This window comes from Schistocerca gregaria, chromosome 2 (genome assembly GCF_023897955.1).
Source record: "Schistocerca gregaria isolate iqSchGreg1 chromosome 2, iqSchGreg1.2, whole genome shotgun sequence".
In the NCBI taxonomy this organism is placed as follows: Eukaryota; Metazoa; Arthropoda; class Insecta; order Orthoptera; family Acrididae; genus Schistocerca; species Schistocerca gregaria.
In genome coordinates this window covers 832827744-832852081 of record NC_064921.1, presented here as the reverse complement: position 1 = coordinate 832852081, position 24338 = coordinate 832827744, and the positions used below count along the sequence as shown (strand labels likewise).

The window sequence follows — 24338 nt, the reverse complement described above, 5'->3', positions numbered from 1 at the left end:
TTTTAACCTTGGGAAATTATAAACTATAATATATTAGCAGAAATAGTAAAATATTAAAGCACTTGTCTATATAAGGTCCGAGCTGGTGCAGTTCTCAGTTAGTTCTCCGTCAGCTTCTCATGGAGCGAAAGTGCGGCAAGTCGGTGCCAGAATGTTATGTGATAATATTCAAAACAGGAGCTTAACTTTTCCGGCCGGTACCAAAAAAAGTGTAATTGTATTCGGCTTTGAACATTTAATGCGTATTGTGAACATTGTTTAAGACTGGAAGTTTTTGACCTACCTAATGTGACGATTATTAAGTGTAAGAGGCCTGGTCACTTGAATATTGTGTGTGTGAGTGATAACAAATAAATCGCACTGTGGTTGCCATAAGTGTTAAACAATGAATATGGTCTTGACTTTTGATTTTGGAAAACATAATCTAGGATCCTGGTTTCTTAATTGCAGTGTGATTTAGGTGTGATGGATGCAGCTACCGAGAAGACAATATTGAATAAGCAAAGAGAGGTAGGCCAGGAACACTGCGCACTCTCTACTGGGCGAGGAAATGTTCCAATACATCCGGTTGTGATGTGAACTTTAAGTGGCACTAATACAAGGTATCAGCCCGGCATGTTACATGTTCCACGAACAATCTATTAGGTCAAAAGCCTGCTTGGTAATCTGAAATTGTGTGTTCCATTTGTTCTTGTGCCCTCTTTGGAAGACACACATATAAAATTTTGTAAATGACCAGCAGAATTGAAATGCTTCTGTAGTTGTTTACATCTGGTCTCTCTCTCTTTTGTGCAATGGATGAATTAGTGCACATTTCCAATCCTCTGGAATATCTTCTGTTGGCCAAATTTATTTTAAGTACTTTGGAAAAATGCAGTTCAACTACAATTCCATCTTCTTCTGATGAGTTATTATTTTTGAGTTTTTTTGAATGTGACTACAAATTTCTACTTGAGTTGGTGGTAGTGAAGTTTTATTCATGTGTTCTGGTTCTAATCTGGGGAATTTCGTACTTAGCTCTGAGCAATTTAGAAGAATTTCTACATTAATATTACCAATGGTTGCTGTTAACATAGTTCATGACTACATACATAATGTAAAACATAGTATGTAACCATGACCATGATTACTAAATATGTATGACCTGTATAGAGTTTCCAGATAACAGGTCTGAAATCTGTAGCAATAAACTGAATTGAGCAGGTCTTTCCCATTGCTCACTACTCTGCTCAGTAGATACAATGATCAGCCAGAACATTTATTTATTTATTTATTTATTTTCTGTCCATATAACAAAAAGTTTTCAGACATTGTCAGGAAAATTTAGATTATATTACACATATACAGTAAAATATTTACATTCTTTCATAACAACATATGGATCAGACACATGTCTGTACACATTATTTTTCAAAAGGGCACTACAATTTAGCTTATATTTATAATAATACAGTACACATAATACAGTGTATAATAACATTCTTTCATACCACTGATAGACCGGAGACATTGTCTATATACACTTTTTTTTCAAGATGGCACTACAGCTTAAAGTCCTCTATAGAGTAACGACACTTCTCTATTAATAATTGCTTCAGTCTACTCTTTAGCATATTTAGATTTACTTTCTTGAGTTCACAGTGTAGTGCATTGTAGAAAATTGCTCCCATTCTGTGTGGGCTGTGGTCCGTTGCCTTTTTATTGGTCACAATTCTATGAAAATTTTCCCTTCCCCGTGTATCATAGTTGTGTACATTACTGTTTCTCATATTAAATTCAGGACTTTGTTTCATGAATATGACTGTCTGCAGTATATACATGGAGTGCACCGTAAGAATTTTATATTTTCTAAAGATGTCTCTATAAGGCTATCTATTCTTTACCTTGGCTACCATTCTTACTGCCTTTTTTTGTAATCTAAAAAGTCTATCTATATTAACATTACGACCACTGACCTACTATCAATATAAACCTGTCCAGATGACAGTAGTGTCACCTGGTGAGGAATGACTGCTAGTCAGTCACATGCGTGGTGTATGTAGTATGACTGTGCTGTCTGCGTGTAGAACTGGGAAGGCGTGCAATCTATCCAAGTTTGACCGAGGGCAGACTGCCATGGCCTGGAAGCTCGACATGAGCATTTTGGAAACTGCACGACGTACTGGGTGTGAGGAGTGATGTGGTGAGTTTCTGCAATACATAGTGAAGCCAAAGTGTAACTGCATCCAGATGTTATGGGGTTGGGTAGCCACTCCTCATTACAGATGTTTTATGCCATAGACTGGGTAGATGGTGAACTGTAGGAGAACTAATATCAGACTTTAATGCTGGGCAGACTACCGGTGTGTCTGAACACACAGTGCACCGAACATTCCTGCTCTCAACAACCCAAGCACGTGCCAATGTTAAAACAATGATACTGGCAACTATGATTGAAATGGGCATGTGACCATCAGCACTGGATGTTGGTGCAGTGGCTGAGCATCGCACGGTCCGATGAATCCCAGTACCTTCTTCATCATGCCGATGTGAGGGTGCCAAACCATCATCTTTGAGAGGAACAGCTCCTTGACACCTGTACTGAAGGACAGAGACAAGCTGGCAGCAGCTCCATTATGTTCTGGGGAACATTCATGTGGGCATTCATGGGTCCAGTAGAGCTTGTGCAAGGCACCATGATGGCCATGGAGTATCATACACTGGTTGCAAACCACATATACCCCTTATGATGACCAAGTTTCCTGAGTTTCCAGAAGGCAATGACATTTTTCAACAAGATGAGCCATACCACAAAGCCAGGAGAGGAGGATGATGGAATGGTTTGAAGAACACAGTGGCGAGTTCCAGTTAATGTCGTGGTCCCCCAACTCGCCAGATCTGAAACCATTTGAACACTCTTGGGATGTGACTGAATGTGGTGTCAGAGCTCATGACCTCCTTCTCCAGAATTTACGGGAATTAGGTTACTTGTGTATTCAGATGTGATACCAACTCCCTCCAGCAACCTAAGAAGGCCACTGCTTCCACGTCATCACTCATTGCCACTGTTATCAGTGCCAGAAGTGAACATACGGGCTATTAGGAAGATGGTCATAATGTTCCAGCTGATCAGTCTACCTTGCCCTTGTTAAGTTTTCATTTTTATGTACATGCCAATGTGCATGAAATGTTTTGTAAATTACTATTAATTATGATGTAAGAAAATACCATTCAAATATTTTAAGAAGTGTAAATGTAAAGTTATCTCTGTTAAGTTCAATTTTTCAACTATTACAAATGTGAATGATGAAATTTAAGAGCAGCGTTTGCATACAATCATAATCTTCCTGTTGTAATGTTTGCAGTGAGCAGCAGCCACATAAAAAAGTTGTGAATATTCACTTAAGGTGCAAAATCACAGTTGATGTTGGTCCTAGTGGACTTGCTAATATTAAAAGACCAAGAATGTTGATTTGCTAGGGGCAATGCTGTTTGATACAAATAAGGGATAATGTAATGTGCGTCTACTAGTTGGAATACATTGCTTCCAATATCATTAACTGTTAAAGATGAAGATGGTTATGTTCAAAATTGTTAAGCAGTGCACAACACACCCATTGCTGGACAATAAGAGAAGCTATATAACCACAATAGGATTGACAACAAATTTTAATAACTTACACAGTAACACAAGTAAGCCACCTTTGGAGAACCTGTTTTTGCCATCTTGGCTTCAGAATTTGGGAAGTGTAATGTGCCAAATTATTCTTACAAATACTATTCAACCAGCAACGATGTTGAGTGGAGGCCAAGTTAATAACTATGTTATCTTCAGATCAGAAATGTATAAAAATACAATTAGAAGTAAAAACAAAACACCCAAGGTGCAATAACTTCTCACATTATACTCAATACAACAAACATGGGCACTCAGAGTGACTTGCTGGAGTGGTTCACAATGCTAGTGTATAGAGGGCACCACAGTCTGTGACTAGTGGTTTATTGTTCTCCAGAATGTGCAGCTTTGTCTGTACTGCTGAAGAAATCTATTTAAATTTGCTTGTAATGATCCTGACATTGCCAATACAGTACAAAGAGCTTCTTTAATTGTCTGTACACAACATTCCGCTTAGCCATTTGTTGCTAGATGGTAGGGTTCTGTACTTTTGTGAAATTTCCTTCTGTTTCATTTGTCTTTAATTCTACGGCTGTAAATTGTGTTCCATTATCTGTCACAAATGTGACAGGAACCAAATATGAAGTGAAGATGTTGTCCAGTGTTGCAGTATGGCCATTTAGGATATTCTGAATGATTATCTTGAAATTGTGGAGGAGAATGTATGTGTCTATCACCGATGATACACGATATGACAACTTGTTCAATAACTACACTGATACCAGGCCAGTAAAGAAAGAAAAGAGCAATGCTCTTCATTTTAAGAATTCCTACATGAGCTGCATGAAGATCATTTGGGATTGCCTCCTGTATTGTAGTTGGAATGACAACATGGTACTCAAACAGTAAGCAGTAAGCTACTAATGTATACCTAGCTTCCGGTGTCTTGTATCCAGTGTGTGCTAAGTCATTACCTGTCTTCAGAAGTTATATTGTTCTCCCCAAATCTTGGTCTTTCTGTATCTCCTGAGCCACATATTTTACTCGTACTGGCAATTGTCAGATTTAGCACAAATTGACCAAATTTATCCTGAGATATTTTTTCTGTAATTATAATTTACTGACAGCTTCTGCTGGTTTTGTTAATGGCACCTGAGAGAAAAAAAATTCTGCATTTGTGGTGCACTTTGTCAGTTAGACTTCTGTATTAAACATGGAAGTGAGAAAGGTAATCAGCACAGTTTGCTATGCAACTCAACCATGCATCATAATAAATGTAATGATTTTTACTGATATACAATTTGTGCAAGAGGCACTATCAATATACAATAATGGGCATCTATATTTTTACAGTCTCCACAACAGCGAATGTCTCTTTGTCAGTCTGAGAATATTGCTGTTAAGTAACTGTTTATGTACAACTGATGAAGTCTATCAGGTGTTCTTGACCCTCCCTACATCAATATGGCAAAGCAGCACCCAGTTCTATCTTACTTGCATCCATTGCTATAACCAATACGAGTACAGGATCATAATGTATCAAAACTTGTGAAGCAATCAGTATATTCTCAATGTTATTGTATGCTCTTTCTGCAGTTCTCCATGTAAGAATTTCATATCTCAGTGGGCAGATTCCTGTTGCTAATTCCAGGATAAAGGGATTACAGAACAAAGCTTTGCCTGGGACCTGCTGTAATTCTTCTTTTGTGGTCAGCTGTAGCACTACGCTCGTCTGATTTTTGTATGTCACTGGAGTCATTTTTGTGACCCAGAAATTACTTTACTGAAGTGGTGAAGATAAACTTCTTGCAGTCAAGATGAAAGCCATACAATCATAATCTTTCCGATACCAAAACTTTCTTAAAGGTACTTGATGCACTAAGAAGAATTTTTAAAATGCTGCCAAATGTTACACATGTCTGTAGCACCATAAACCACACACTGAGAATGAGTTAATCCATTTGTTGATATATTCAATGTCAGCACATGCCCAAATTCTTCATCCATTGCTAGATATGCTAATCTCATTGAAAATAGTTAATTTAATGTACAATTTTTCATTACCTTTAGAATGAATTTTAGGTTTGAATGAATTTTAGGCTATCATGAAACCAGCTAAACAATTGGTTTCATTCTTCCTTTAATAAAAGTAAATCTGATTGCTCTCACTTGTCAAGAAGGACTAGTGCCATTCTGAAACTGATAAATTGATGCAGTGCATGAAACTGATAAATTGATGCAGTGCATGAAACTGATAAATTGATGCAGTGCATGAAACTGATAAATTGATGCAGTGCATGAAAGAGGTCAGCCAGACACAGACTGAACCAGTAGCTGACACACATTTCACTGTGATACATGTCATTAGTTGGCAACTCCAACTATCCTCTGTAAGACATCTGACCAATAGTTCCAGAAGCTGGAACAAAAGTTTCCTATTATCTGAGAGTAGGAAATGACCTGCAAGCTGTATGACTTTATGGCCAGAGAGTTGTTAGAAAGCAATATTTCATAAATACTTACCATAAGAGAGACTGCGTGCTTATGTAGGTAGCTACATAAACTTTAAACACAGCGACCATCATTTTGTTTGTCAACAGCAAATCCAACCACCTATTCTCTGTAGGACTGCCCGAAGGCGTCTTGGCATAGATAATGCTAACTGCCTTGACAACATGGGCAGATCATTTATTTTCCATCACACATTTTCAATATTAGTCAAAAGGTCTTCAGTGTTGATAGAGTCAGGTGGTAGTGACCTTGTAACCCAGCCCACATATTTTCCATTGGGTTGAGATCAGGTGACCTAGGCACGAAAGGCATAAGTTTTATTCTTTGTTGGCCTTCGAACCAATTTTGGACCCTTAAGCACTGATGAATGGGGCTGTCATCCTGTAAATAAATTGTCATCCATTATTTTCAAAAGAATACAACTCTGACTTAGATGACACAATAATATTACCCTGGAACCTCCAAAACGAAATGTTTGGAAATAATTATCATTACAACAGCTTCCGGTGATGCATGAAGTCTTCCTTTAATCTACATCTACATCTACATCTATTTATTCATGAACATGATTACTCTGTAATTCAAACTTAATTGTCTGGCAGTGTGTTCATCTAACCATTTTCTCACTTTTTCTCTACCTTTCCACTCTCAAATAGCCCATGGAAAAAGTGAACACTAAATCTTTCTGGGTTATTATGATAATTATTTCCTCCTCTGTAGGTGGCATCAACAAAATATCTTCAAATTTAGAAAAGGAAGCTTCAAATTTCATGAAAAGATATCACCGCAACAAAAAACTCTTATTTTAACGACTGGCATCCCGGCTTGCATACCATATCCATGAGACATTCTTCACTATTTATCAATAATACAAAACAAGCTGTTCTTCTTTGAACTTTCTTGATGTCTTCTATCATACCTATCTGGTAATGATCCCATACCACACAGCAAATTCCAGCAAAGGATGGACAAGTGTAGTGTAGGCAGTATCTTTAGTGAATTGTTGTATCCTCTAAGTGTTCTGCCAATAAAACGCAGTCTTTGGTTCACCTTACTCACACATGATCTATGTGATCATTCTAATATAAGTTTTTTGTAATTGTAATTCCTCAGTATTTACTTGAATTGACAGCCTTTAGATCTGTGCGGTTAGCCTTTTAACTGAAATTTAATGAATTTCTTTTAGTACATATGTTGATGACCTCACACTTTTCATGATTTAGCATCGATTGCCACTTTTCCCACCATACACATGCATCTGAATCATTTTGCAATTGGTCTTGATCTTCTGATGGCTTTACTATACAGTATATGACAGCATCACCTGCAAACAATCGAAAAGGGCTGCTCAGATTGTCTCTCAAATCTTTTATATAGATCAGGAGCAGCAGAGGGACTATATCACTTCCTTGCGCAAGACAAGACATCACTTCTGTTTAACTGAATGACTTTCTATCAGTGACTACAAACTGTGGCCTCTCTTAGAGGAAATCACTAATCCAGTTGCCCAACTGAGATGATACTTCATACGTATGAAATCTGATTAGAGGCCACTTGTGAGGAACAATATCAGAACCATTCTGGAAGTCAAGAAATATTGAATCAATCTAAGGTCCTACATCATGAAAATAAACAGCTAGTTAAATCAAACAATGGAAAATCCAGGATGGAATGTAACAATATTAGGAGAAGGAAAGTTGTTATTCACCATATAGAGGAGATGCTGAGTTGCAGATAGGCACAACAAAATCTCTCACAAGTAAAGTTTTTGGCCATTAAGGCCTTTGTCAACACCACACACACACACACACACACACACACACACACACACACACACACACAAATGCAGTCTCAGGCATTACCACACTGTGAGCAGCAGCACCAGTGCATGATGGGAGTGGCGACTGGGTGGGAGTAAGGAGGAGCCTGGGGACAGGAGGGCTAGGGATAGTATGGTGGGGGTGGTGGACAGTGAAGTGCTGCAGGTTAGATGGTGGGCAGGGGAGAAGTAGGGAGGGGACGAAGTAGCAGAAAAGGAGAGAAATAAAAAGACTGGGTGTGGTGGTGGAATGATGCTGTGTAGTGCTGGAATGGGAACAGGGAGGGGGCTGGATGGGTGAGAACAGTGACTAACGAAGGTTGAGGCTAGGAGGGTTATGGGAATGTAGAATGTATTGCAGGGAAAGCTCCCACCTGTGCAATTCAGAAAAGGTGGTGGTGGTGGGAAGGGTCCATATGGCACAAGGTGTCTCCCACCACTTGTTTCTTGGCCACAGTTTGTTGGTGGCCATTCATGCAGACAGGCAGCTTGTTGGTTGTCATGCCTACATAGAATGCAGCACAGTGGTTGCAGCTTAGCTTGTAGACCACATGTCTGGTTTCACAGGGAAAGTTAGTGACTGGACTGGAATAGGCGGTGGTGGGAGGATGTATGAGACAGGTCTTGCATCTAAGTCTATTACAGGGGTATGAACCATGAGGTAAGGGATTGGGAGCAGGGGTTGTGTAAGGACGGACGAGTATATTGCGAAGGTTTGGCGGAATACCACAGTGGAAGGGGTGGGAAGGATAGTGGGCAGAACATTTCTCATTTCAGGGCATGATGAGAGGTAATCGAAACCCTGATGGAGAATGTGATTCAGTTGCTCCAGTCCTGGGTGGTACTGAGTTACAAGGGGAATTATTCTCTGTGGCCGGACGGTGGGACTTTGGGAGGTGTTGGGAGACTGGAAAGATAAGGCACAGGAGGTTTGTTTTTGTACAAGGTTGGGAGGATAATTACAGTCAGTGAAGGCTTCAGTGAGACCCTCAGTATATTTTGAGAGGGACTGCTCGTCACTGCAGATGTGATGACCCCAGATGGCTAAGCTGTATGGAAGGGACTTCTTGGTATGGAACGGGTGGCAGCTGTCGAAGTGGAGATACTGCTGGTGGTGTTAGTAGGTTTGATATGGACAGAGGTACTGGTGTAGCCATCTTTGAGGTGGAAGTCAACATCTCGAAAGGTGACTTGTTGGGTTGAGTATGACCAGATGAAGCAAATGGGGGAGAAGTTGTTGAGGTTCTGGAGGAATGTCGATAGGGTGTCCTCACCTTCGATCCAGATAGCAAAGATGTCATTGAGGAATCTGAACCAAGTGAGGGGTTTAGGATTCTGGGTTTTTAGGAAGGATTCCACTAGATGGCCAATGAATGGGTTGGAATAAAATGGTGCCATGTGGGTGGCCATAGCCATACCCTGGATTTGTTTGTAGGTAATGCCTTCAAAGGAAAACTAATTGTGGGTGAGGATATAGTTGGTCATGGTGACTAGAAAGGAGGTTGTTGGTTTGGAATCTGTCAGATGTTGGGAAAGATAGTGTTCAATAGCAGTAAGGCCATGGGCATTAGGAATGTTAGTGTACAGGGAGGTGGCATCAATAGTGACGAGTAGGGCAACGTGTGGTAAAGGGACAGGAACTGAGGAGAGTCAGTGGAGGAAATGGTTGGTATCTTTTATATAGGAGGGTAGGTTCGAGGTAATAAGTTGAAGGTGTTGGTCTACAAGAGCACAGATTCTCTCAGTGGGGGCTGAGTAACAGGCCACAATGGGGCGTCCTGGGTGGTTAGGTTTATGGACTTTAGGAAGCATGTAGAAGGTAGGAGTGTGGGGAGCGGTAGGGGTGACTAGAGACAAGGACTCCAGCTAGAGGTTCTGGGATGGGTTTCAGGATTTGAGTAGTGATTGGAGATCCTGCTGGATTACTGGAATGGGATCACTGTGGCAAGGTTTGTAGGTGTATCTGACAGCTGGCGGCCAGGTAATCCTTGTGGTTCAAAACAAAAGTGGTGGAGCCTTTGTCCGTAGCTAGAATTATAACATTGGGATCAGTTTTTAGAGTAGTGACTTTCCTTCTAATAATATTGTTAAAGAGCTAGTTATGTAACACAAGTACAATATTTTCTAAATCTGTGCTGACTATGCATCAATAGATCTTTTCTCTGAGATAATTTATAATGTTTGAACACACTACATGTTCCAAAACCCTACAGCAAATAAGACATCAGTGACATGAGTCCATAATTCAGTGGATTACTCTAATTTTTTCCTTGTATATTGGTGTGACTTGTGCAACTTTCCACCCTTCAGGTAAAAATATTTAATTGAGTGAGCAGTTGTATATAATTGCTATGTATGACACTATTATGTGAGCATACTCTGAAAGGAACCTAACTGATATATTACCTGGACCAGAAGACTTGCCTTTATTATGTAATTTGACTTTCTTCGCTACACTGAGCATATCTGCTTCTAAGTTATGTTGGCAGCCTTTCTTGATTCCAATTCTGGAATATTTACTTGGTGTTTTTTGGTGAAGGAATTTTGGGAAACCATATATAGTAATTCCGCTTTAGTGACACTATCACTATTGTGCAGCAAAAGTACTCATTGCGTCTTGTGCTGGTGAACTTTACATAGGACCACAATCTCTCAGAGTTTTATACAGATTTCAAGAATTTCAGTTGTGCAAACCATTAAAAGCATCTCACATAGAAGTCTGTGCTAAACTACCAGCTTCTGTAAAACATTGTCAACCTGGGAGGTTCTGCATTCTTTTAAATTTTACGTGCTTTTTTCATTGCTTCAGAAATAATGTTCTGGCATGACTGTGTACAATGAGGGATTATTTTCCTCTCTTATTAATTTATCTACTATAAATCTCTCAATTGCCATCAATGCTATTTCTTTGAGTTTAAGCCAAATCTGGGCTATGCTTCCATAGTAGGTTGGGAAGAGTAAAGACTGTCTCTAAGGAAGGAAGCAAGCAAAGATTTTTTTTTATTTTTTCAAATTAAAAAAAATATCTATGTCGCATTTATTTTTGATGGGTATGGATGTTATGGAGTATTGACAAGGTCTTCGCTGACTGCACCTGGCATGTTGCATGCTGCTAACAGCTACATGGGAGACAGCACTTTTAAGCTTCCCACCAGCGTGCCACGGTGAGCTTGCTCTTCTGTTGCTCCCTGTATTCAATGGGGGTGCCATGCCTACATGTCACCAGAGGATACTGAACTGATATGACTGCACTGACTGTGACTCTGATTGACTGGCACACCTTTTTAAGCAGCTGCACTAACAACTTTGCCACTTACTCAGTGAATCTACACATGTGTCGACCTTTGACGGAAGACGGAAGTGACAAAATTATACTGTCAGTGACTTATCTAATTGTATCAGCATTCAAGACTTCATTTCCATCAGGTACCAGCACCACAAAAGGACCTCATAGCTATACTAAGTTATGCACATCTAAATTATTACGTGTGAATATTGTAAATAATCTTATTAATGTGTCACCTTTTTGTAGATATTGTCTTTACTAGGCCACCTCATCTACCAATACATCAGTTACAGTACTCAGTGTCACTACAGTGACCTTGTGGTTACTAATCCCTGTGTCTATCATGACGCTCCAAATTTGCTCAGGATTATTTGTTGCTATGAGGTCAAGTACATTTTCACAACCATTTACTCTTCAAGTGAGCTGCTGAACTGCTCAAAATAATTTTTGGAGAAAGCATTTGAACAATTTCAGATGATGTTTAACACCCACCACTAGATTTGAACATGTAATTTTTTTTCCAACTAAACAATAATCTGTATTTTTTGTCCCATGTAAGAATCCATTACTTACCTTCTACATCTACATCTACATCTACATCCATACTCCGCATGCCACCTGACGGTGTGTGGCAGAGGGTACCTTGAGTACTTCTATTGGTTCTCCCTTCTATTCCAGTCTCGTATTGTTCATGGAAAGAAGGATTGTTGGTATGCCTCTGTGTGGGCTCTAATCTCTCTGATTTTATCCTCTTGGTCTCTTCACGAGATATTTTGATGGTAAGCAATGAGTATGATACAAAGCCTAAAAACTAAACTCAGAATTACTCCCAGAGCCAACTATGAATGACTTCAGACCAAACCAATATGAGGATCACTTCTCTGATCTAACTGGCACATTAGCACTGAGCAAGTGAAGCACTGGACACACACAATTTCTGTGTTGTAACAGTGCTGGTCATATTAATGCTGAACTGTGACAGCTGTGTTTCAATAGAGTAGTAACATAACACTTGGATGAGAAAGTTTGTGGAAATGATTGCACTGTCCGCAATTTAATGACAACTTTCTATTATTATCTAAAAACTGTATTCGAAAACACTGAAGATAACTTCTTTTTCAGCTATTCATACCTGCAGAAAATATATGTCACCCTCAGGATAAAGCATCTCAAGGCTTGGCTTCAATATACAGTCCAGAATATTAAAATAAGCCTCTCTGTTGAAGATATAATCTATCCTCCACAGTGGCCCTGCTCCCTGAGCAGAGATGTAACCCCAAACACCAGCATAAAAGCATTTGTTTCTCTTCTTTTTGACTAAAAATGTGGAACTGAAACACTCTCCCTGTGGAGACGACACCTAGTGATAAAAAATTCATTTGCCTATTAATAAAAAATTTCTCATAGAGTCAATATTTTCATTTACATAATAACAAAGCTGCTGTAATCACAATAAAGGGAAAAATGTGTACCTATTTATAATGCATACTTCTAACAACCACAAGTGAAAATAATTTAGAAACTAAAACTGTACTAACACTGATACAATCATTTTTTCGTTTCCTACCTGGCACAGGGCATTGTTAATGGAAGAAAATAATTTTTTGTCCGTAAACAATGACTCTACTCCAATAAAAGTCCATATATTCTTCTGCAAAAGCCATATGGTCAATCTTTTGAGAGGCAGTTAAATGCCGATTTAGAGCAGCAGCTCTTTGATTGCAAAGTCCACTGTTTTTCAGTCTCCTTGCCACAGTTCTTGCACTACCAGGAAAATGGCAAATCTCTCTCAGAGAAGAAACACTGAGAAATGGTTTGGAACACATGCTGTCCAAGAGACGCTGGTCATCTCTCACACTTGACACATGGGGTTGACCACTCCCTACTTTCTGCCCAATACGCCCAGTTTCCAAATACTCTTTCCACCAGCATCTAGCAGTCCTCTTTGGCATCCCGTGTTTCGCTCCAGCTTCAGATGGACAGTATTTTCCATCTTTAACCAGTGTTATCACACTAGTTTTGCTCTGTTGGTCCCACTGTAAATCCATTTCAAAATTTGCACTTATACACAAGGACATTCGCAACCAAACAATGAAAAAAATGAAAAATACAGAAAACCAAAACTGTTATTAGTTATGTGATGAAAAAAACTGTGGAACAATTGCATAAATAATCATCACTAAAAGGAAAAACCAAATTATGAAACATCAAAAATGACATTTAGCAAGCTAATGAAGTACTGTATTTAAATTGGAAACAAATCACAAAATTAATTTTGAGTCTGACTCATGTCTTGCATATTACCATAATTAACAAAATACTCACTTCTTACTTTTGACTTGACTAATAAATCAAACCAAGTAACAGAATGAACAAAATGCTCACCGCCATGTGGTATTTATGTTGGCTGGCAGAGGATGGCTGGAACAGCCAGTGTGATGTACAAGGAAAGATAAATGGTAGACTTGAATGCAGACCCAATGTGCGGACAACCACTCTGATCATGTGCTTCAAAGATGTGGAGACTGTGCCAGAAATTCAGAGATCCAGTGGAGCCAGAGAAACCAATGTTATATCATATGTTGTTAGGATCTTTGAAGATCTGAGAGACTGCCCACTTGTATTTTGATCCTGAGAAACAATTGACCTCTTCGGAGAGTAAGATGAGAAACTAACAAAACTTACAGAGTAAAGAAAAATATGCTACAAGCTATTCTGAACTCAAGAGGTTTTAACATATGTATTAATTTTTTCTAATTGAATTACAGGCAATGACATGAAAGGAATGGAGTCATTCAGGGAAAAACTAAATGAAGATACACTGATATAAAAGTACAGCCATGAAAACTGTTCAGAAATGCTGAACTTGAAATGTGGTGAGTGCTTTACGACAATGTGCCAGACCAGGACTTGAACATGGACCTTCAATTTTATCACAATCCATTGCCTTAACCATTAGGCTTTGTGAGCAGAGCTCCATTTTCATTTTCACTGATGTTTCCTAATATTACTTTCTAACACTACAGCCAGAGATTCTCTCTAGGGATATGTGGCATTGGGGAAACAGATTTGATTGAGGATTATGACTTACAGTGATGAAATTATATCATTGTTACATGTTCAATTACTTTTTTGACAAGTTTTTAATTCATTTCTCCCATATATTTACAAAAGACTTAATCTAAAACCTTGTACAAAAACAATTAGTTCCTCATGTTTCTACATAACTATCATAATTCATGATTTAACTGCTCACAGTATACTTTAAGTTCCTGTCATTAGGTTATTCAGTAGCCATTTTATGAACGCCATTGAGAAGCTTTGAGATACTTGGTAACAACAGTGCTTGTCTGGAGTCAGTTCAAACTGCCAGCCAACACGACTTACAAAATTCATGAATAATGTAACACTGATATTACTTTGGATTCTTTCAGTCTGTCTCTTAATTTATGGTGTATGTTGCTATCAACTTGAACATCACTCCTAGCTTCATTTTGGCTTCTGACTCTACTTACAGAAATGGGGATTGAACTTAAGCCTTTTCCGTCTCCTCATATGGCACCTGCTTCACAACATGAGATGTAAAGAGCTGCTTAAGAAATGATAAGCTTCATCAATATATTCTTCCTGCTACTAGTGTAGTTGTAAATGCAAAACTGAAGTGTGGTGGGAGGGGGGGGGGGGGGGGGGAGGAGCTTTGACAGCTCCATTATCATCCACTGAATTATCCAGCTAAATTTATAGGATGTTCTCTCATCACGTCCAGTTTAGTTCAATATTTTAACATAAAAGTTACAACTGATCATATGTTTCACATTGTGTACTACACACATTAGTCATCAAAATGGCAATATGACAACAAATTTCTTTATCTCCACAAGGTCTCTTGTACCAACAAGACTGAACAAAACCTTTTCGTTCTAAAGCCAAATCAAATAAATTATAATTCTTAAGTTTTCGACAGCTGTCTAAGGGTCAGATATTCTGTATGCTACTGATTTCTTTATTGGTCATGTGAATTTAGGACTGAACAACGTACAAGAGATGCAAACCATATTTAATTACTACACACATTTTTTGAATTTTTTTTACACACATCATTCTACATCTACATCTACATCTACATCCATACTCCGCAAGCCACCTGACGGTGTGTGGCGGAGGGTACCCTGAGTACCTCTATCGGTTCTCCCTTCTATTCCAGTCTCGTATTGTACGTGGAAAGAAGGCAAAAGGAAATATTACACAATATTTTACTACTCTATACACTTTACAGATAAAATTATAATTTGTGTAACAGTTTCGTTTTTCTAGATACTCCATTACTGTATAGGTGCAGAGTTTGATCAAGCAATTCTTCACATTCTACATGGAATTGTTTCTGTCCATTATTATTTTTGTGGATTTGGGTAATATATTATGCACTTTGATGCCAGGATGGCATACGCTTTTCTGCAATAGCGCTGTATGTTGGATATGTGTATCATTTGTTTGTCTTGCAGGGTAGCTGTGTACAGATTCGTTATAACTGATCACAGACATTTACTGTTTAATTTATCTTTCATAATATTTACATTTTCTAGTATGTAAGTACATGGCTATGGTAGAAATAGTTGTCTGCATGATGATCTTTGGCCTACTCCTTCAATTAGTCTAATAATATTTTTCTGTAATATAAATCATTTCAAAGTTACTCCACTACTGCATTACTACACCAAATTTCAGTACAGAGTGAGCATAAGCAAATATATGGTCCTAAGATTATCTTGTGATATAAACTTTTTTAAAATGCATATTAGGAAACATGTTTTGCTCCATTTTCTGTTTATCTGTATCCCATTTTATGTTCTATATAGCGGAGATGCTGAGTCACAGACATGCACAAAAGGACTGTTCCAAATACTGCTTTCGGTCTCTACAGTCTCTGTCAAAAATAGATCTCTCTCTCTCTCTCTCTCTCTCTCTCTCTCTCTCTCACACACACACACACACACACACACACACACACACACACACACACGACACACACACATGGGGAAAATATATCTAAAAACAAAGATGATGTGACTTACCAAACGAAAGTGCTGGCAAGTTGATAGACACACAAACAAGCACAAATACACACACAAAATTCAATCAAGCTTTCACAACCAACGGTTGCTTCATCAGGAAAGAGGGAAGGAGAGGGAAAGATGAAAGGATGTGGGTTTTAAGGAAGAGGGTAAAGAGTCATTCCAATCCCAGGAGCGGAAAGACTTACCTCAGGGGGAAAAAAGGACAGGTATACACTCGCGCGCACACACACACATATCCATCCGCACATACACAGACACAAGCAGACATTTGTAAGGACAAAGAGATTGGGCAGAGATGTCAGTCGAGGCGGAAGTACAGAGGCAAAGATGTAGTTGAATGACAGGTGAGATATGAGCGGCGGCAACTTAAAATTAGCGGAGGTTGAGGCCTGGTGGGTAACGAGAAGAGAGGATACACTGAAGGGCAAGTTCCCATCTCTGGAGTTCTGACAGGTTGTCGTTAGTGGAAAGTATCCAGATAACCCGGATGGTGTAACACTGGGCCAAGATGTGCTGGCCGTGCACCAAGGCATGTTTAGCCACAGGGTGATCCTCATTACCAACAAACACTGTCTGCCTGTGTCCATTCATGCGAATGGACAGTTTGTTTCTGGTCAGTTGGTAAATCACGTGGGTGCTTTCACACGTGGCTCTGCCTTTGGTCATGTACAGCTTCCAGGTTAAAGGACTGGAGTAGGTGATGGTGGGAGGGTGCATGGGACAGGTTTTACACTGGGGGAGGTTACAAGGGTAGGGGCCAGAGGGTAGAGAAGGTGGTTTGGGGATTTCATAGGGATGAACCAAGAGGTTACGAAGGTTAGGTGGACGGCGAAAAGACACTCTTGGTGGAGTGGGGAGGATGTCATGAAGGATGGATCACATTTCAGGGCAGAATTTGAGGAAGTCGTATCCCTGCTGGACAGCCACATTCAGAGTCTGATCCAGTCCCGGAAAGTACCCTGTCACAAGTGGGGCACTTTTGGGGTTCTTCTGTGGCAGGTTCTGTGTTTGAGGGGATGAGGAAGTGGCTCTGGTAATTTGCTTCTGTACCAGGTCGGGAGGGTAGTTGCGGGATGAGAAAGCTGTTTTCAGGTTGTTGGTGTAATGGTTCAGGGATTCTAGACTGGAGCAGATTCGTTTGCCACGAAGACCTAGGCTGTTGGGAAGGGACCGTTTGATGTGGAATGGGTGGCAGCTGTCATAATGGAGGTACTGTTGCTTGCTGGTGGGTTTGATGTGGACGGACATATGAAGCCGGCCATTGGACAGATGGAGGTCAACGTCAAGGAAAGTGGCATGGGATTTCGAGTAGGACTAGGTGAATCTGATGAAACCAAAGGAGTTGAGGTTGGAGAGGTAATTCTGGAGTTCTTCTTTACTGTGAGTCCAGATCATGAAGATGTCATCAATAAATCTGTACCTGCATCAGCTTTCAGACAACACTACATACAAAGTTTGCCAAGGTAATACCATTCCTGATGTCCGATGGAGCTTCAAGGAATCCTCAGAACCTTAGGCCCCCTACAAAACCTTTCACCTGACTCCATCAACCTCCTGACCCCACTGACACTCCGCACCCCTACGTTCTACCTTCTTCCTAAAATTCACAAACCCAATCATCCCGGCTGCCCCATTGTAGCTGGTTATCAAGCCCCCACAGAACGTATCTCTGCCTATGTAGATCAACACCTTCAACCCATTACATGCAATCTCCCATCCTTCATCAAAGATACTAACGACTTTCTCGAACACCTGGAATCCTTATCCAATCTGTTACCCCCTGAAACCATCCTTGTAACCATTGATGTGACTTCCTTATACACAAATATTCTGCACGTCCATGGCGTCACTGCGATGGAGAACTTCCTTTCACGCCGATCACCTGCCACCCTACCTAAAACCTCTTTCCTCATTACCTTAGCCAGCTTCATCCTGACTCACAACTTCTTCACTTTCGAAGGCCAGACTTACCAACAATTACAGGGAACAGCCATGGGTACCAGGATGGGCCCCTCATACGCCAACCTATTTATGAGTCGCTTAGAGGAAGCCTTCTTGGTTATCCAGGCCTGCCAACCCAAAGTTTGGTACAGATTTATTGATGACATCTTCATGATCTGGACTCACAGTGAAGATGAACTCCAGAATTTCCTCTCCAACCTTAACTCCTTTGGTTCCATCAGATTCACCTGGTCCTACTCCAAGTCCCATGCCACTTTCCTTGAAGTTGACCTCCATCTGTCCAATTGATGGCTTCACATGTCCGTCCACATCAAACCCACCAACAAGCAACAGTACCTCCATTATGACAGCTGCCACCCATTCCACATCAAACGGTCCCTTCCCTACAGCCTAGGTCTTCGTGGCAATCGAATCTGCTCCAGTCTGGAATCCCTGAACTATTACACCAACAACCTGAAAACAGCTTTCTCATCCCGCAACTACCCTCCTGACCTGGTACAGAAGCAAATTACCAGAGCCACTTCCTCATCCCCTCAAACTCAGAACCTCCCACAGAAGAACTCCAAAAGTGCCCCACTTGTGACAGGATACTTTTCGGGACTGGATCAGACTCTGAATGTGGCTCTCCAGCAGGGATATGACTTCCTCAAATCCTGCCCTGAAATGAAATCTATCCTTCATGAAATCCTCCCCACGACACCAAGAGTGTCTTTCCACTGTCCACCTAACCTTCGTAACCTCTTGGTTCATCCCTATAAAATCCCCAAACCACCTTCCCTACCCTCTGGCTCCTACCCTTGTAACCTTCCGCAGTGTAAAACCTGTCCCATGCACCCTCCCACCATCACCTACTCCAGTCCTTTAACCCGGAAGGTGTACATGATCAAAGGCAGAGCCATGTGTGAAAGCACCCATGTGATTTACCAACTGACCTGCCTACACTGTGACGCTTTCTATGTGGGAATGACCAGCAACAAACTGCCCATTCGTAGTGTTTGTTGGTAATGGGGATCACCCTGTGGCTAAACATGCCTTGGGGCACGGCCAGCACATCTTGGCCCAGTGTTACACTGTCCGGGTTATCTGGATACTTCCCACTAACACCAACCGGTCAGAACTCCGGAGATGGGAACTTGCCCTTCAGTATATCCTCTCTTCTCGTTACCCACCAGGCCTCAACCTCCGCTAATTTCAAGTTGCCACCGCTCATACCTCACCTGTCATTCAACAACATCTTTGCCTCTTTACTTCCACCTCGACTGACATCTCTACCCAATCTCTTTGCCTTTATAAATGTCTGCTTGTGTCTGTATGAGCAGATGGATATGTGTGCGTGTGTGCGCAGTGTATACCTGTCCTTTTTTCCTCCTGAGGCAAGTCTCTCTGCTCCTGGGATTGGAATGTCTCCTTACCCTCTCCCTTAAAACTCACATCCTTTCGTCTTTCCCTCTCCTTCCCTCTTCCCTGATGAAGCAACCGTTGGTTGCGAAAGCTTTAATTTTGTGTGTCTATCGACATGCCAGCGCTTTCGTTTGGTAAGTCACATCATCTTTGTTTATATAGAGGAAACATTCCACGTGGGGAAAAAAAAAATGCTGTAACTTACCAGATCAAAGTGTTGGTATGTTAATAGAGACAATAACAAACACAAACACACAACAAATTTCAAGCTTTCGCAACCCACAGTTGCTTCATCAGGAAAGAGGAAAGGAGAGGGAAAGACGAAAGGATGTGGGTTTAAAGGAGAGGGTAAGGAGTCATTCCAATCCCAGGAGCGGAAAGACTTACCTTAGGGGGGAAAAAGGGGACAAAGGGACAGGTGTACACACACACACACACACACACACACACACGCGTATCTATATGCAATTCACACACACATGACTGCAGTCTAAGGCAACTGCAGCCACACTGCCAGTGTGTGTTCAGTTGTATCCATATGCAGAAAAATTTGTACCCTCTGTTTTTCCAATTGTTTTTCCATTTATCTCAATATGAGGGTTATCTGTTGTCCTATTCAGGGTATTCACTGCAATAGTTTCTTCAAGATTTTCCACCAATCTGTTTGTGATGGCCTTAATGTTGTTTTCAATGGTTTCTTTGGTACTTTCTGTAATTAAGATACTGGTGTCATCGAAAATACATTGCTATTAGGTCAATTCTGCACCTAGACCCATGAAAATTGTTTTCTCAATCAGAAATATAGAAATATGTTTTCAGTATTTTTGTAAATTTAACCTGGGCACTTTGTGCCCAACTGACAAAAAAATTGTTAGTTATTGTAGAATTATATTGACAACATACTTTTTAAACAGTTGCTGATGTGTATGGTCCAAAACTAGAAAATACTCTTTATCACACTCTTATAAATACACTCCTGGAAATGGAAAAAAGAACACATTGACACCGGTGTGTCAGACCCACCATACTTGCTCCGGACACTGCGAGAGGGCTGTACAAGCAATGATCACACGCATGGCACAGCGGACACACCAGGAACAGCGGTGTTGGCCGTCGAATGGCGCCAGCTGCGCAGCATTTGTGCACCACCGCCGTCAGTGTCAGCCAGTTTGCCGTGGCATACGGAGCTCCATCGCAGTCTTTAACACTAGTAGCATGCCGCGACAGCGTGGACGTGAACCGTATGTGCATTTGACGGACTTTGAGCGAGGGCGTATAGTGGGCATGGGGGAGGCCGGGTGGACGTACCGCCGAATAGCTCAACACGTGGGGCGTGAGGTCTCCACAGAACATTGATGTTGTCGTCAGTGGTTGGCGGAAGGTGCACGTGCCCGTCGGCCTGGGACCGGACCGCAGCGACGCACGGATGCACGCCAAGACAGAAGGATCCTACGCAGTTCCGTAGGGGACCGCACCGCCACTTCACAGCAAACAAGGGACACTGTTGCTCCTGGGGTATCGGCGAGGACCATTCGCAACCATCTCCATGAAGTTAGGCTACGGTCCCGCACACCGTTAGGCCGTCTTCCGCTCACGCCCCAACATCGTGCAGCCCGCCTCCAGTGGTGTCGCGACAGGCGTGAATGGAGGGACGAATGGAGACGTGTCGTCTTCAGCGATGAGAGTCGCTTCTGCCTTGGTGCCAATGATGGTCATATGCGTGTTTGGCGCCGTGCAGGTGAGCGCCACAATCAGGACTGCATACGACCGAGGCACACAGGGCCAACACCCTGCATCATGGTGTGGGGAGCGATCTCCTATACTGGCCGTACACCTCTGGTGATCGTCGAGAGGACACTGAATAGTGCACGGTACATCCAAACCGTCATCGAACCCATCGTTCTACCATTCCTAGACCGGCAAGGGAACTTGCTGTTCCAACAGGACAATGCACGTCCGCATGTATCCCGTGCCACCCAACGTGCTCTAGAAGGTGTAAGTCAACTACCATGGCCAGCAAGATCTCCGGATCTGTCCCCCATTGAGCATGTTTGGGACTGGATGAAGCGTCGTCTCACGCGGTCTGCACGTCCAGCACGAACGCTGGTCCAACTGAGGCGCCAGGTGGAAATGGCATGGCAAGCCGTTCCACAGGACTACATCCAGCATCTCTACGATCATCTCCATGGGAGAATAGCAGCCTGCATTGCTGCGAAATGTGGATATACACTGTACTAGTGCCGACATTGTGCATGCTCTGTTGCCTGTGTCTATGTGCCTGTGGTTCTGTCAGTGTGATCATGTGATGTATCTGACCCCAGGAATGTGTCAATAAAGTTTCCCCTTCCTGGGAGAATGCATTCACGGTGTTCTTATTTCAATTTCCAGGAGTGTATCAATGCTCTTTCAATACCACCTATTCCGACTTAATGATCACCATCAAAAAATTTAAAAAATGCAAATTTTGTTCATTGTTATTGACTTTTATAATCAACATACTTCTTAAAAAGATAGTGATGTGTAAGTAAGATTCTGAACCTCAAAGTACTGAATATGAGGCTGATTGGAGAAGTGAAATCCGCTACTGAGACTTAAATTTTTGGGTTAAGTTTAACTGAAATTATATATGGTAGAAGTACTTACTAGAAACAATTTTTTTTGAAAATTTTTAAAGTACAAAGTAACTGATTAGATTACAATTTTTCAAAAAGTGGGCACCCACATCTGGTATTGCAAGGGTTACCTTTATGGGGATGAACGTTTTCTCTTTCTCTCTCTTTTAATAAATCATTATTAAAAAAATACTGATGTATTTATAAAGCTACACTTACAAAAATTGGTATTTGACTTCTTGGTTAAATTAAAAATATACCTATCAGAGAGTTTTTGGTAAATCAACATCTAAGGGGGTGAAAGAGGGGACAAAAAGTTTTAGTTAAATATTCTGTCATATTAAAAAATGGACAAGGTTCAGGGACACAGTACTAGAAGTGGCTAAAGAATGTCTTGGAACAGTAGTGTGTAAAAGTAGGATGAAGCAAACAGCTTGGTGGAATGACACAGTCAAAGCAGCCTGTAAAAGGAAAAAGAAGGCATATCAAAAATGTCTACATACTAGAACATAGGCAGACAGAGAAAGTTATGATGAAGAAAGAAACAAAGCCAAACAGGTAATTGTAGCATCCAAGAAGAAATCTTGGGAAGACTTTGGAAACAGGTTGGAGACTATGGGTCAAGCTGCTGGAAAACCATTCTGGAGTGTAATTAGCAGTCTTTGAAAGGGAGGTAAGAAGGAAATGACAAGTATTTTGGACAGGTCAGGAAAACTGCTGGTGAATCCTGTGGATGCCTTGGGCAGATGGAGGGAATATTTTAAAGAGTTGCTCAATGTAGGTGAAAATATAATCAGCAATGTTTCAGATTTCGATGTAGAATGGGATAGGACTGATGATGGAAATAGGATCACATTTGAGGAAGTGGCGAAAATGGTCAATAGATTGCAGTGCAATAAAGCAGCTGGGGTGGATGAAATTAAGTCGGAACTCATCAAATACAGTGGAATATCAAGTCTTAAATGGCTACACAGGATAAGTGAAATGGCCTGGGAGTCGGCACAGGTACCATCAGACTGGACAAAAGCAGTAATCACACCAATCTTTAAACATGGAAACAGAAAAGACTGTAACAACTACAGAGGTATCTCTTTAATCAGCATTGAGGGTAAAATCTTCTCAGGTATTGCTGAAAGGAAAGTGCGAGTATTAGTTGAGGACCAATTGGATGAAAATCAGTGTGGGTTTAGGCTTCTTAGAGATTGTCAGGACCAGATTTTTAGCTTACGGCAAATAATGGAGAAGTGTTATGAGTGGAACAGGGAATTGTATCTTTGCTTTACAGATCTAGAAAAGGCATATGACCGGGTTCCTAGGAGGAAGTTATTGTCTGTTCTACGAGATTATGGAATAGGAGGCAAACTTTTGCAAGCAATTAAAGGTCTTTACATGGATAGTCAGGCAGCAGTTAGAGTTGACGGTAAATTGAGTTCATGGTTCAAAGTAGTTTCAGGGGTAAGACAAGGCTGCAACCTGTCTCCACTGTTGTTCATATTATTTATGGGTCATACGTTCGAAACAATAGACTGGCTGGGTGAGATCAAGATATGTGAACACAAAATAAGCACTCTTGCATATGTGGATGACTTAGTTGTGAAGGCAGATTCGATTGAAAGTTCGCAAAGTAATATTTCAGAGCTAGATCAGAAATGTAAGGACTATGGTATGGAGATTAGCATCTCCAAAACGAAAGTAATGTCAGCGGGAAAGAAATATAAGCTAATTGAGTGCCAAATAGGAGGAACAAAGTTAGAACAAGTGGACGGTTTCAAGTACTTAGGATGCATATTCTCAGAGGATGGCAACATAGTGAAAGAACTGGAAGCAAGGTGTAGCAAAGCTAATGCAGTGAGCGCTCAGCTACAATCTACTCTCTTCTGCAAGAAGGAAGTCAGTACCAAGACTAAGTTATCTGTGCACTGTTCAATCTTTCGACCAACTTTGTTGTATGGGAGCGAAAGCTGGGTGGATTCAGGTTACCTTATCAACAAGGTTGAGGTTACGGATATGAAAGTAGCTAGGATGATTGCAAGTACTAGTATATGGAAACAATTGCAGGAGGGTGTCCACAACGAGG

At 40.9% G+C, this 24338-nt stretch overlaps 1 long non-coding RNA gene across 2 annotated transcripts in view; it reads right to left on the bottom strand.

Moving 5' to 3' along the window:
• Positions 1–24338, bottom strand: part of LOC126335189 (uncharacterized) — a 201188-nt gene that overhangs the window by 123951 nt on the left and 52899 nt on the right. Inside the window, exons 4-7 of one of the 2 annotated variants that reach the window (XR_007564823.1) lie at positions 13597–13842; positions 12779–13247; positions 12344–12571; positions 6119–6487 (exon numbers count right to left, since the gene is read on the bottom strand). This is a non-coding gene — a long non-coding RNA (uncharacterized LOC126335189). The remainder of the gene's footprint in view (positions 1–6118; positions 6488–12343; positions 12572–12778; positions 13248–13596; positions 13843–24338) is intronic. The other variant, XR_007564824.1, reaches the window with a different exon arrangement.